The 13,003-nt window shown below is 50.9% G+C and overlaps 1 pseudogene; it reads right to left on the bottom strand.

Moving 5' to 3' along the window:
- Positions 1 to 13,003, bottom strand: part of LOC129040877 (beta-glucuronidase-like) — a 49,081-nt pseudogene that overhangs the window by 5,611 nt on the left and 30,467 nt on the right.

Genomic DNA, 13,003 nt, shown 5'->3' with positions numbered 1-13,003 from the left:
ATAGGGATGGGGTCTTGCTATGTTGCTCAGGTTCATTTCCAATTCCTGGCCTCAAGCAACTCTCCTGCCTCATCCTCTGAAAGTGCTTGGATTACAGGCATAAGCCACTGTGCCTGCCTCTCATTTCTTCCTTCTAACCCTTTATTCTATAGAGAACTTATTTTAACATGTGATATGAAGAGTCAGAGGATATGGGTCCAAATCTTATCTTTGCCATCAGCTAAGTTACCTTTGATTCATGGAAACAAAAATGACCTCACCTACCTCACAGATTGCTTGTGAATCTGCTGTGAGTTGGTGCATATAGAATTAGTGAGATTTGTTTTAATTGGTTTCCTAGCTCATGGCCAAGGGGATGCCGCACATCACCCCATCTATCAGGAGACCGATAGTAAGAACTGGGGCTGGGCGCAGTGGCTCATGCCCGTAATCCCACATTTCGGGAAGCTGAGGAAAGCATGTCTCTTGAGGCCAGGAGTTCGAGACCAGCCTGGCTAACATAGCAAAACCTCATCTCTACTAAAAATACAAAAAAATTAGCTGGGCGTGGTGGCATGTGTTTGTAGTCCCAGCTACTCAGGAGGCTGAGATCGTGCCACTGTACTTCAGCCTGGGCGACAGAGTGAGAGAGACCCTGTTTCCCCCAAGAAAAGACAGTGAGAGAATAGGAACTGGAATGGTTGGATAAATCTATGTGGAAAATGCAATCCTGAATCATGTATTATAAATAAGGAGAGGCCGGGTGCAGTGGCTCATGCCTGTAATCCCAGCACTTTGGGAGGCCAAGGCGGGTGGATCACGAGGTCAGGAGTTCAAGATCAGCCTGGCCAACATGGTAAACCCCATCTCTACTAAAAATACAAAACTTAGCTGGGTGGGTTGGCAGGTGCCTGTAGTCCCAGCTACTTGGGAGACTGAGGCAGGAGAATTGCTTGAACCCAGGAGGCAGAGGTTATAGTGAGCTGAGGCAGTGCCACTGTACTTCAGCCTGGGTGACAGACACTGTCCCCCCAAATAGAGAGAGAGAGAATAAAAACTGGAATAGTTGGAGAAATCTATGTGGAAAAGGCAATCCTGAATCACCCATTAAAAATAAGGGCCAGGCGCGGTGGTGGCTCACACCTGTAATCCCAGCACATTGGGAGGGTGAGGTGGGCAGATCACTAGGTCAGGAGATCGAGACCATCCTGGCCAACATGGTGAAACCCTGTCTCTACTAAAAATACAAAAAATTAGCCAGCCATGGTGGCACGTGCCTTAGTCCCAGCTACTCGGGAGGCTGAGGCAGGTGAATCGCTTGAACTCGGGAGGCAGAGGTTGTAGTGAGCTGAGATCACACCACTGCACTCCAGACTGGGCAACAGAGTGAGACTCCATTCCATGCCCCTGCAAAAAAAAAAAAAAAAAGATGAAAGACTTCCATTTCTATCCGTGAAAGTAAAACACGGATCAGAGTTCCACTCCAGCCTTAAATGACTAGAACATCAGATAAATGGAAGAGCCAAGTGTTTTCAGAGATTGAAAAATAGACAACACAGGACATTGATCCCTGCAGTAAGACCAGCAAATGAGGTGAGCTGTAGGAGTGCCCCAACTCACCACCTGCAGAGAGGTACCATGGCTAATCCCAGTGGACAGGGAGCACAGCAAAGCCAGGTGGCCTTGCAGAATTGAAGGGACAGAGTGTGGTTCTAGGGCAGGTGGCTGGAGTTGGCATGGATGTTTCCTGGAGATAATGAAGCCAAGCCAGAAAGAGAGATCCAGTGATTCACAGACCAGCCTGGGTAACATGGTGAAACTGTCTCTACCAAAAATTAGCCGAGCGTGGTGGTGCACACTTGTAATTCCTGCTACTCAGGAGGCTGAGGCAGAAGATTCGTTTGAACCCTGCTGGGAGTGGAGGGTGCAGTGAGCTGAGGTTGTGCCACTGCACTCCAGCCTGGGCGACAGAAGGAGTGAGTCTCTGCCTGAATCTTTGAATACTGCTGTGTGCGTGTGTAAGAAGAAACTACCCAAATTGGGGGGTGGGGAGAGGGCATCCCTATCCTTCCCAAACTGGGCCCCTATTGTAATGGTAGGGGTGGAGGATACTTCTAGGTAACACTGAAGTGGTGATCAAAGTCCTCCCTAAAGCGTTCCCCTTTAGTGATATCCAACTGCCCCCCTACTCACTGGCAAATTTTTATTTACCTGGAACACCAACCTCAGATCTTTTTATTTTTTCTTTTCAGACAGGGTCTCCCTCTGTCACCCAGGTTGGAGTGCACTGGCATGATCACAGCTCACTGCAGCCTTGACCTCCTGGGCTCAAGCGATCCTCCTACCTCAGCCCCTGAGTAATTGGGACCACAGGCATGCCTCGCCATGCCCAGCTCACTTTAAAAAATTATTTTTTGTAGAGATGGGGTCGCCCTATATTGAGAAAGCAAGTCAGGGTCTTGCTCTCTCACCCAGGCTGGAGTGCAATTGTGCAATCATAGCTCACTGCAGCCTCCAGCTCCTGAGCTCAAGCAATTCTCCTGCCTCAGCTTTTCAAGTAGCTAAGATGACAGGTGTGCACACTATGCCTGGCTTATTTTGTCTTTTGTGTGTGTGTGTGTGTGTGTGTGTGTGTAGAGATGGGGTCTTGCTATGTTGCCCAGGTTGATCTCAAACACCCGGCCTCAAGCAATCCTCTCACCTAGGCCTCCCAAAGTCCTGGGATTACAGGCATGAGGCACCGCACCCAGTCTGAGCCCAAATCTTCCTATGTCTATATTGCTTTCCCTACAAATTCAAGAACCTGAAAAGACGTTCAGCCCAAGGCTACATCCCAACCACAAATACATAAAAACCACCGCAAACACAACTAAGGCCTTCTCCATTCACTATCAGGGACTGAAATATTTGTTGTTGTTGTTGTTGCTGTACACATAATATTTTATATGTTCCTAATAATAATGCTGTGAATGAAGGATGGTAAATGTGCTTTGCCAGCTTTCAGAAACCTAGTACACAGAGAGGTTTATTAACTTTTCCAAATCTGCACAGCAAGATAAGGGGAGAAGTGGAACCAGAGTTGAGGTTAACTAGTACTTAAGTTGATTCTTCCCAAGAAATAAAAAATAAACTTGTAGGCTGGGCACAGTGGCTCACCCCTGAAATCCCAGCACTTTGGGAGGCTGAGGTGGGTGGATCACCTGAGGTCAGGAGTTTGAGACTAGCCCGGTCAACATGGTGAAACCCCATCTCTAAAAATACAAAAATTAGCCAGGTGTAGTGGTGCATTCCCAGCTACTAGGGAGGTTGACGCATGAGAATTGCTTGAAACTGGGGGACAGAGGTTGCAGTGAGCCAAGACTGCACCACTGCCCTCCAGCTTGGGCAACAGAGCAAGACTCCGTCTCAAAAATGAATCAACAAATAAACACATTCATTAAGATACTTCTTGGTATTCATCATCATTCCCCAGACACCTGGGAAATAAGAAACTCTACCTTTTCTGTGCATGAAAACAAACTCTGCAACAAGAAGCCTTCTTGAGTCTGAATTTATTAGAAAATCTGCATTTATAACACACTGGATCTCTGTAGAATGTAACTTTGCGTCCACATGAAAATATGGTTTGACAGCAAAATCATGGTATGAAAGCAAGATCATGTTCCAGACGGCATGCCCTCAATAGATACTATTTAGCGCGTGCTTTGTCAGACATCACAGAGTACCTGGGAAGCAACAATACATAGAACTCCTCTCTCCTGAGCCCACAGTCCAGTCAAAGAGAGGCAAAGAAACATCGGCAGTGCCTGGCGAGAACACTGGGAGAGCCAGGTTCGGGCTGCAACAGGGGCAGAGCATGCGGAAGGTTCCCTCAGCCTGGCGCAGGTAGGGTAAACCTCCCCACAGGGGGACAGCTGTGGGGAGACTCTGAGAGTGAATAGAAATCTTTTCAGCCATGCATCGTGTGACTCATGCTCATATTCCCAGTACTTTGAGAGTCTGAGGGGAGAGAATCACTTAAGGCCAGGAGGTCAAGACCAGCCTGAGAGTGAGACTAGATCTCTACAAAAAAATAATTTTTTTTTTTTGAGATGGAGTCTCGTCCTGTCACCCAGGCTGGAGTGCAATGGCGCAATCTCAGCTAACTGCAACTTCCACCCGGCTAATTTTTTGTATCTTTAGTAGAGACGGGCTTTCACCATGTTGGCCAGGCTAGTCTTGAACTTCTGACCTCGTGATCCACCCATCTCGGTCTCCCAAAGTGCTAGGACTACAGGCATGAGTCACCGCGCCCAGCCCCCAAAATTTTAAAAATAGACTGCCCATGGTGGTTCATGCCTGTCGTCCCAGCTACTCAGGAGGCTGAGGCAGGGGAATCGCTTCAGCCCAGGGGTTCAAGGCTGCAGTGAGCTATGATGGCACCACTGCACTCCAGCCTACACAACAGAACAAGACCCTGTCAAAAAAAAAAAAAAAAAAAAAAAAAGGCTAGCACAGTGGATCACACCTCTAATCTCAGCACTTTGGGAGGCCAAGGCAGGAAGATCAATTGAGTCCAGGAACTCGAGACCAGCTTGGGCAACATAGCAAGAACCTATCTCTAAAAAAATAAAGAAAAAACAAGAATCTTTTAGTTGGTGATTATGGTGCCCACATGGGCATTCCAGGCAGAAGAAACAGCTCAAGCAAGAGCAGGAGAGCAAACGAGGGCAGTGGAAACAGATCAGTGGCTGGGATAGAGGGGAGAAGGAGATGAAAACCCAGGAGAGAGCAGAGGACACTGAGTGTCCTGACCAGGGGTTAGGGCTTTGTCCTGTGGGCATGGGGGAGCCAATGACAGGACTCTCAAATTTTGATCTGTGGCCGGGCGCAGTGGCTCACACCTGTAATCCCAGTGCTTTGTGAGGGTGAGGCAGGAGGATCACTTGAGCCCAGGAATCAAAACCAGCCTGGGCAACATAGCAAGACCCCATCTCTACAAAAGTAAAAAAATTAGCCAGGCATGTTGGCATGTGCCTATGTTCCCAGCTACTCAGGAGGCTGAGGTGGGAGGATCACTTGGGCCCAGGAAGTTTAGGCTGCAGTGAGCAGTGATCACACCACTGCACTCCAGTCTGGAAGACAGAGAGAGACCCGGTCTCACAAACAAACACACACAAATTTGGATTTGTTAGAAAGACCACTTGGGCACGGGTGATACGAGGCTGTCTAGAAACAAAGCCGATAAGGAGGCCACCTCAGAGGATCAAGTGAGTGGGGCAGAGGCCTGGCTGCTGGCGGGGAGGGAACATGGATGGGGCAGTGGGAGATGAGCCCAAAGCTGAAGTGAGGGGAGCAGTGCAGTGGACGCAGGGCAGGCTGGGGGAGGTGAGTGACATCTCTGTCCCGAGAGAACACACAAGCAGAAAGTTCAATACCACTTACCTGATGAAAACCTGCAATTGTTTCTGCTCCGTACCCGCTCTGAATAATGGGCTTCTCAAACTGGGTGGCCAGCTGCAGCTGAATCAACTCCAGGTGCCTGTAGTCATGATACCAAGAGTAGTAGCTGTTCACACGGATCATGTTCACATGAGCCTAGGACCAGAGCAGCTGAGCCCGTTCAGCGCCCAGAAGACCACATGATTCAGCACTCATACGCTTTAGGGGCTCTTCTGGCAGAGAAGGTAAGAAGGGGATGTAATCCAGACACTCTGGGAGGCTGAGGCAGGAGGATGCCTTGAGGCCAGGAGTTCGAGACCAGCCTGGGCAACACAGCAAGACCCTGGATCTAAAAATACAGTAGTAAGACAATGAACAGGGCACAGTGGCTCCGGCCTGTAATCCCAGCACATTGAGAGGCCAGGGTGGGAGGAATGCTTGAGCACAGGAGTTTGAGACCAGCCTGGGCAACGTCATGTGACCCCATTTGTACAAAAACAAAAAATAAAAAATAAAAAAATAACTAGAAGGGAAGAGCCACCTCTCAAGGCTGAGAACATCCAAGTTCACCAGTTTAGATCCTGAAATTACCCTGCCTCACAGGCAGGAAACATGGTGACAAAATGGCCCAAAGGAAGCAGGCCTGTGACTGCACCAATGTGGCAGCTGAAAACGGCTGAGAGAAGCAGAGCAGCTGCCAACACGCAGTCCTCAGGTAAAGCCCAGGGCCCCCGCCACTGGAACTGACTCTTCTCCAGGCAGCAGTCCCATCACTGGGCTTCCCCTCACCTTGCTCTGGAGAAGCGCTCCCATCTGAGGGGCCGATGCAGTCATTCTCACAGAAAGTCTTTTTTTGTTTTGTTTTGGATACAGAGCCTCACTGTGTTGCCCAGGCTAGAACGTAGGGGCGCGATCTTGCTCACTGCAACTTCTGTCTCCCATGATCAAGTGCTTCTCGTGCCTCAGCCTCCCAAGTAGCTGGGATTAGAGGCATGCGCCATCACGTCCAGCTAATTTTTTGTATTTTTTGTGGAAACAAGGTTTCACCAGTTGGCTGGGCTGGTCTCGAACTCCTGACCTCAAGTGATCTGTCCACCTTAGCCTCCCAAAGTGCTGGGATTACAGGCGTAAGCCACCATGCCCGGTCATCACAGAGAATCTTGAGGCACCTTTCATGAGGCAGCATTCACGAGGCAGCACTGTGGGCTGTAGAGGGCCTGAGAGTCCCACCTAGGAGCAGGGCAGAGATGACCGAGCCACCGGCAGCTTCAGCAAAGTGGTGCTCAGGGCTGAGCAGCAGAGGCTTCTGTGTCCAACTGGCTAGTTTCTAATGCATCCTGAATACACTTCTTTCTAGTAAGAATGCTGGCCAAGTGCAGTGGCTCACGCCTGTAATCCCAGCACTTTGGGAGGCCGAGGTGGGTGGATCACCTGAGGTCAGGAGTTTGAGACGAGCCTGGCCAACATGGCAAAATCCCATTTCTACTAAAAAATACAAAACTTAAGTCGGGCATGGTAGTGTGCGCCTGTAATCCCAGCTACATCGGAGGCCGAGACAGGAGAATTGCTTGAACCTGGGAGGGGGAGGTTGCAGTAAGCCAAGATTGTACCTTTGCATTCCAGCCTGGGCAACAGAGCAAGACTCCACCTCAAAAAAGAATGCTAATGGCAGCTTGTGCCTGTAATCCCACCACTTTGGGAGGACAAGGTAGGAGGATCACTTGAGCTCAAGGGTTTGAGACCAGCCTGGGCAACATAGTGAGATCCCATCTCTAAAAAATAATTTAAAATTAGCCAAGCACAGTGGTGCACACCTGGAATCCCAGCTACTCGGGACACTGAGGCAAGAGGATCGCTTGGGCCCAGGAATTCAAGGCTGCAGTGAGCTATGATCACACCACTGCACTCCAGCCAGGGCAACAGAGAAAGATCTTGCCTCTACAAAAGAAAAAGAAAAACAAAGGCTCCAACCCTGGAGTTACTGAATCAGGATCTCAGAATGCAGAGATTGCCATTTCAAAAAAACTTCCCCTAGAGATTCTGATCAGCCAGGTGTGGGCCAGATGAACTCTAAGCTCCTTTAAACCTTTGACATTTTATGAGTCTATTAAATCAAAGTGCAAAAAACGCTGAGTCCAAACTGAGCAAACAAATCCCACCTATGGGATTTGTCCTATGCCCACCCTCCTTGTATTGAGAAAGCCACACTGCCTGGCAAGTAAGCAGGGAGAGAATTCTCACTAACCTAAAGATCATCTTTGAAAACAGACTGGCTGAGGCTCGGTGCGGTGGCCCACACCTGTAACCCCAGACCTTTGGGAGGCTGAGGCAGGAGGATCACTTGAGCCCAGGAGTTCAAGATCAGCCTGGGCAACATGGCGAGACCCTGTCTCTATCTTTTTAAGTAAGAAAACAAAATTAAAAAAAAAACCCAGATTGGCAGCTCATGGTCCTTTCCAGTTGTTCCATGATCAGGCTTCAGGACAAGCCCAGGCAAAGGTGGGGAAAAATGAGGGGGGACCCCCAGGCTCACCCCTTTATCTGCTGCACAGTTGGAGTTGGTCACAAAGGTCACAGGCCGTGAGGGGTCCAAGACTTTGGTGTGAGCGATCACCATCCTGTCTACAAAAGGCAGAAGACAGGTTCCATCAGTCCAGGAATGGCTCAGACACCCTTCCATCCTCTCTGTCCCATCTTCCCCCACCAGAACACAACACGAGACCAGGCACAATGGCTCACACTGGTAATCCCTACACTTTGGGAGGCTGAGGCAGGTGTATCACTTAAGGTCGGGAGTTCAAGATCAGCCTGGCCAACATGGCGAAACCCTGTCTCTACTACAAATACAAAAATTAGCCGAGCATGGTGGCACACGTCTGTAACACCAGCTACTCAGGAGGCTGAGGCACAAGAATCGCTTGAACCCAGGAGGTGGAGGTTGTAGTGAGCCGGGATCGTGCCACTGCACTCCAGCCTGGTCCACAGAGCAAGAACCTGTCTCGAAACAAACAAATGAACAAACAAAACAAAAAAGAAAAGAAAAAAAGGCATGAAGCCACTGCTTTCTTCCCTAACTTCAGATGTATTTTATGTAAGGGCACACGATCCTGTAGTCCTAGACTGAGCTCTCTAACATCACTCTTTCTTCCCCTGCCTCCGAATCCTGTCCCCCCAGAGGAGCAGCCACCTTTCCAGGTACACAGAGCTGAGGTCAGTGGGCTGAACACTGGCAAAAATGAGGTTGACTCCCTGAAACAGCTCTTGAACACAGGAGCGGATGGATGCAGATTTGGGTGGGATATTTACTAATGCATCAAGCAAACAGGGAGTGTGGGCTCTCAGATGAGAAGCTTCAAAGCCTTGTGACAGCCTGGCTGAACCACTCCAGCCTGGGCAGCTCCCTCCAATTCCTGCCCCGGAAATCAAGCATCTCCTCTGGCCACCTCCCAAAGAAGCCTGTGTCAGGCACCTGCTCCTGGAAGCCAGTGCTCTCCACCTTTGCAACAAAGGACCTGTCCACCCAGTCCTGCTGAGCACACCCCTGTGCCCCCCAGCTCTGAACTGTCCTTTGCCCAGGCTGGGACAACTTCTTAGAACCTTCTGCCTACTGCAGACTTGGCTCAGCCCAAAGCACTCCATGAAATCAGGGTGTGGCGTCTGCCTCAAGGAGCATTTCTACAACCTCTACTGCCTCTGCTGCAAGTGAAAAATCCACCTCTGAACGCTGAGTTAGAATTGCATGATTGTAAGGAAAAAAGGGAGGCCGGGTGCGGTGGCTCACACCTGTAATCCCAGCACTTTGGGAAGCTGAGGCAGGCAGGTCACTTAAGGCCAGGAGTTCGAGGCCAGCCTGGCCAACATGGTGAAACCCCATCTCTATTAAAAATACAAAACTTAGCCAGGCACAGTGGCTCACGCCTGTAATCCCAGCATTTGGGAAGCCAAGGCAGGCAGATCACCTGAGGTCAGGAGTCCAAGACCAGCCTTGCCAACATGGTGAAACACTGTCTCTACTGAAAAGTGCTAAAGTTAGTTGGGCGTGGTGGCACGTACCTGTAATTTCAGCTACTTGGGAGGCTGAGGCTGGAGAATCACTTAAACCTGGGAGGTGGAGGTTGCAGTTACCCAAGATTATGCCACTGCACTCCAGCCTGGGCGACAGAGTGAGAATCCATCTCAAAAAAAAAAGGCCAACAATTAGCTGAGCATGGTGGCATACATCTACAATCCCAGCTACTTGGGAGGCTGAGGCAGGAGGATCACCTGAGCCTGGGAAGTTGAGGCTGCAGGGAGCTGAGATTGTGCCACTGCACTCCAGCCTCGGCAACCAGAGTGAGACCCTGTCCAAAAAAACAAAAAACAGCCCAGGCGCAGTGGCTCATGCATGTCTCTAATCCTGGCTACTCAGAAGGCTGAGCCAGGAGAATCACGTGAACCCGGGAGGCGGAGGTTTTAGTGAGCCAAGACTGTGCTGCCACACTCCAGCCTGGGCGACACAGCAAGACTCCATCTCAAAAAAAAAGCAAGCAAGCAAAAGAAAACCATAATTTGGGTGGGTAGATATTTGGTCCCCTGAACTGTCCGGGTATGGGCAGCCCTCCCAAAGGGCTGAGACGGGCTGATCTTGAACAGCACACACCCACCCCAGCGAGCCACCTGCCTGGGTCTCCTTCCCAATCCAGCCCAGGGCAGGCAGGGGGCACTCACTTGAAGTAGTAGCCGGCAGATTCCAGGTAGCATGCAGGCTCCTTGGCCACAGACCACGTTACCATGGCAGGGTGTGTCCCTGCACACCAGTTCCTTCATCACCCGCATGTGGTGATGCAGACACGTTGTTGAAGAGCTGCCTGCGGGCCAGGAGGGAAGGGACAGAAGATCACGGTGAGGCCCGCGGGCTGGGAAGGCGGAGTGGGTGCGTGGTGGGGACTCATGGCAGCACCAGGCCCATGGAGGGACACTACTCATCGATGACCACAATCCCATAGCGGTCACGCATCTGCAGCACCTCCTCGGCGTAGGGGTAGTGGCTGGTGTGGAAGGCATTGGCACCAAGCCAGCGAAGCAGGTTGAAGTCCTTCTCCAGCAGCGGCCAGTCGAAGCCCTTCCCTCGGATCTAGGAGACAGCAGAGCCGAGTGACCCATGTCCCTGTCAAAGCTGCACTTCCTCCAACAGCCAGGACCCTGGAGAGCCACCCCACGAGCCCCCTCTCCAGCCCAAGCACCAGCTCCACCACAGGGCAGTTTGGAGCCATTTGCCTCATTACCCTGAGCTGTGCTCAACTGCGGGACACAGGGAAGGCAAAAGTAGAAGGTGACCAGAAGCAGCCCCCACGAGGACCCAGGAGCCCCAACTCACGTCCACATCCTCATGCTTGTTGACGCTGTGGAAATACAAAGTTTTCCCATTGATGAGGAACTGGCTCTCGGTGACAGCCACAGTGCGGACCCCCACAGGGAGTGTGTAGAAGTCAGACACAGGCCCCAGTGACATCTGTGCAGTCAGCCGCACCTACGACAACCAAAGCACCAGGTGTGAGCACCCTGACAGCCTGAGCCCCATCTGGCCTGCCCTTTGGCAGGAAGGCCCTTCATGCACCCCAGCAGCTGCCTCGGGGCTGCAAGCAGAGATGTAGCAAACAGAGGCTCTGCCCTTCCCTGGCTGACCCTGGGGACCTGCCCTTCAAAACTGGGCCTTCCCCTTGACCAGACAGGGTAGCTCATGCCTGGAGTTCCCACGCTTTGGGAGGCTAAGGCAGGAGGATCACTTGAGTCCAGGAGTTTAAGACCAGCCTGGTGACAGAGTGAGACCCCCATCTCTAAAAATAATTTTTTTTTTGAGACAGTCTCACTCTGTCACCCAGGCTGGAGTACAGTGACATGATCTCAACTCACTGCAGCCTCTGCCTCCCAAATTCAAGCAATTCTCCTGCCTCAGCCTCCTGAGTAGTTGGATTACAGGCATGCACCACCATGCCCAGCAAATTTGCATTTTTTTATTTTTTTTTTTGAGATGGAGTCTCACTCTGTCACCCAGGCTGGAGTACAGTGGCATGATCTCGGCTCACTGCAAGCTCTGCCTCCTGGGTTCATGCCATTCTCCTGCCTCAGCCTCCCGAGTAGCTGGGACTACAGGGGCCCACCACCACCACGCCTGGCTAATTTTTTTTTGTATTTTTAATAGAGACGGGGTTTCATCGTGTTAGCCAGGATGGTCTTCAAATCCTGGCCTCAAGTGATCCAGCCACCTCGGCCTCCGAAAGTGCTGGGATTACAGGTGTAAGCCACCATGCCCAGCCTACAAAAAAGGTTTTTTTTAATTAGCCAGGCATGGTGGCATGTGCCTGTAGTCCCAGCTACTCAGCAGTCCAGGTAGGAGGATTGCTGCAGCCTAGGAGCTCAAGGCTGCAGTGAGTTGTAATCAGGCCATTGCACTCCAGCCTGGGTGACAGAGTGAGACCATCTCAAAAAAAAAAAAAAAAAAAAAAACCTGGGCCTCCCACCAAGGGTAGGAAACATCAGAGGACCATGCCTGCCCATCCACCTGTCCTGGGCTCCTGCTGAAGCCAGGGCCACCAGATGGGGGCAAAAGACCTCCCTTAAGCAAGTCCCAAACCACCGTTACCTCCAACGAGTACAGATAGGTGGAGCATTCGTGCGTCAAGTATGGCTACCAGAGGCTGGCACCCGGCACCTTCAGCTGGCCCTGGGTCCTGGCTCCCTTGGCCACGACTTTGTTTTCTGCATCCAGAAGAGGCACTTCCAACTCGAACTGGTTACTGCACTTGACGGAGATCTGGTAATTCACCAGCCCTGCAGGAGGCAAGAAATACCAGGGCTGAGGGAGGGACATGACCTGGGCCACACAAACGGGAGTGTCCTGCAGTCACCACTCCCAGGCAGTCATTTGTTTCTGTTGCTTTTTTAAAACTTTTAATTTTTTTTTTTTTTTTTGAGACAAAGTCTCGCTCTGTCCCCCAGGCTGGAGTGCAGTGGCATGATGTCGGCTCACTGCAACCTCCACCTCCTGGGTTCAGGTGATTCTCCTGCTTCAGCCTTCCAAGTACGTGGGATTTTAGGCGTGTACCACCATGCCCAGCTAATTTTGTACTTTTCAGTAGAGATGGAGTTTTGACATGTTGGCCAGGCTGGTCTCCAACACCTGACTTAAGGTGATCCTCCTGCCATGGCCTCCAAAATTGCTGGGATTACAGGTGTGAACCCCCACGCCTGGCGCTTTTTTTTTTTTTAATTTAAAAAAAGATTTTTTTGGCCAGGCAACATGGTCACACCTGTAATCCCAACACCTGGGGAGGCTGAGATGAAAGGATCGCTTGAGCCCAGGAGTTCAAGATCAGCCTTGGTGACATATTAAAACCACTTCTTCCATAAAAATACAAAAAATTAGCCAGGCGTGGTGGTGCATGCCTGCATTCCCAGCAGCCCTAGCTACTCGGGAGGATGAAGTGGGAGGATTGCTTGAGCCAGGAGTTCAGGGCTGCAGTGAGCTATGATCTTGAGGCAGGGTAGGTAGTCAAGGAAGTGACCGTGTCCTTTGGACATGCCAGCCACGGCGCTGAGACAGGTGATGTGTAAACTCACCTGT

Source organism: Pongo pygmaeus, chromosome 6, assembly GCF_028885625.2.
Source record: "Pongo pygmaeus isolate AG05252 chromosome 6, NHGRI_mPonPyg2-v2.0_pri, whole genome shotgun sequence".
Lineage (NCBI taxonomy): Eukaryota > Metazoa > Chordata > Mammalia > Primates > Hominidae > Pongo > Pongo pygmaeus.
Note: the sequence above shows the minus strand (reverse complement) of the source record. Positions and strands in the feature narration are given on the sequence as shown.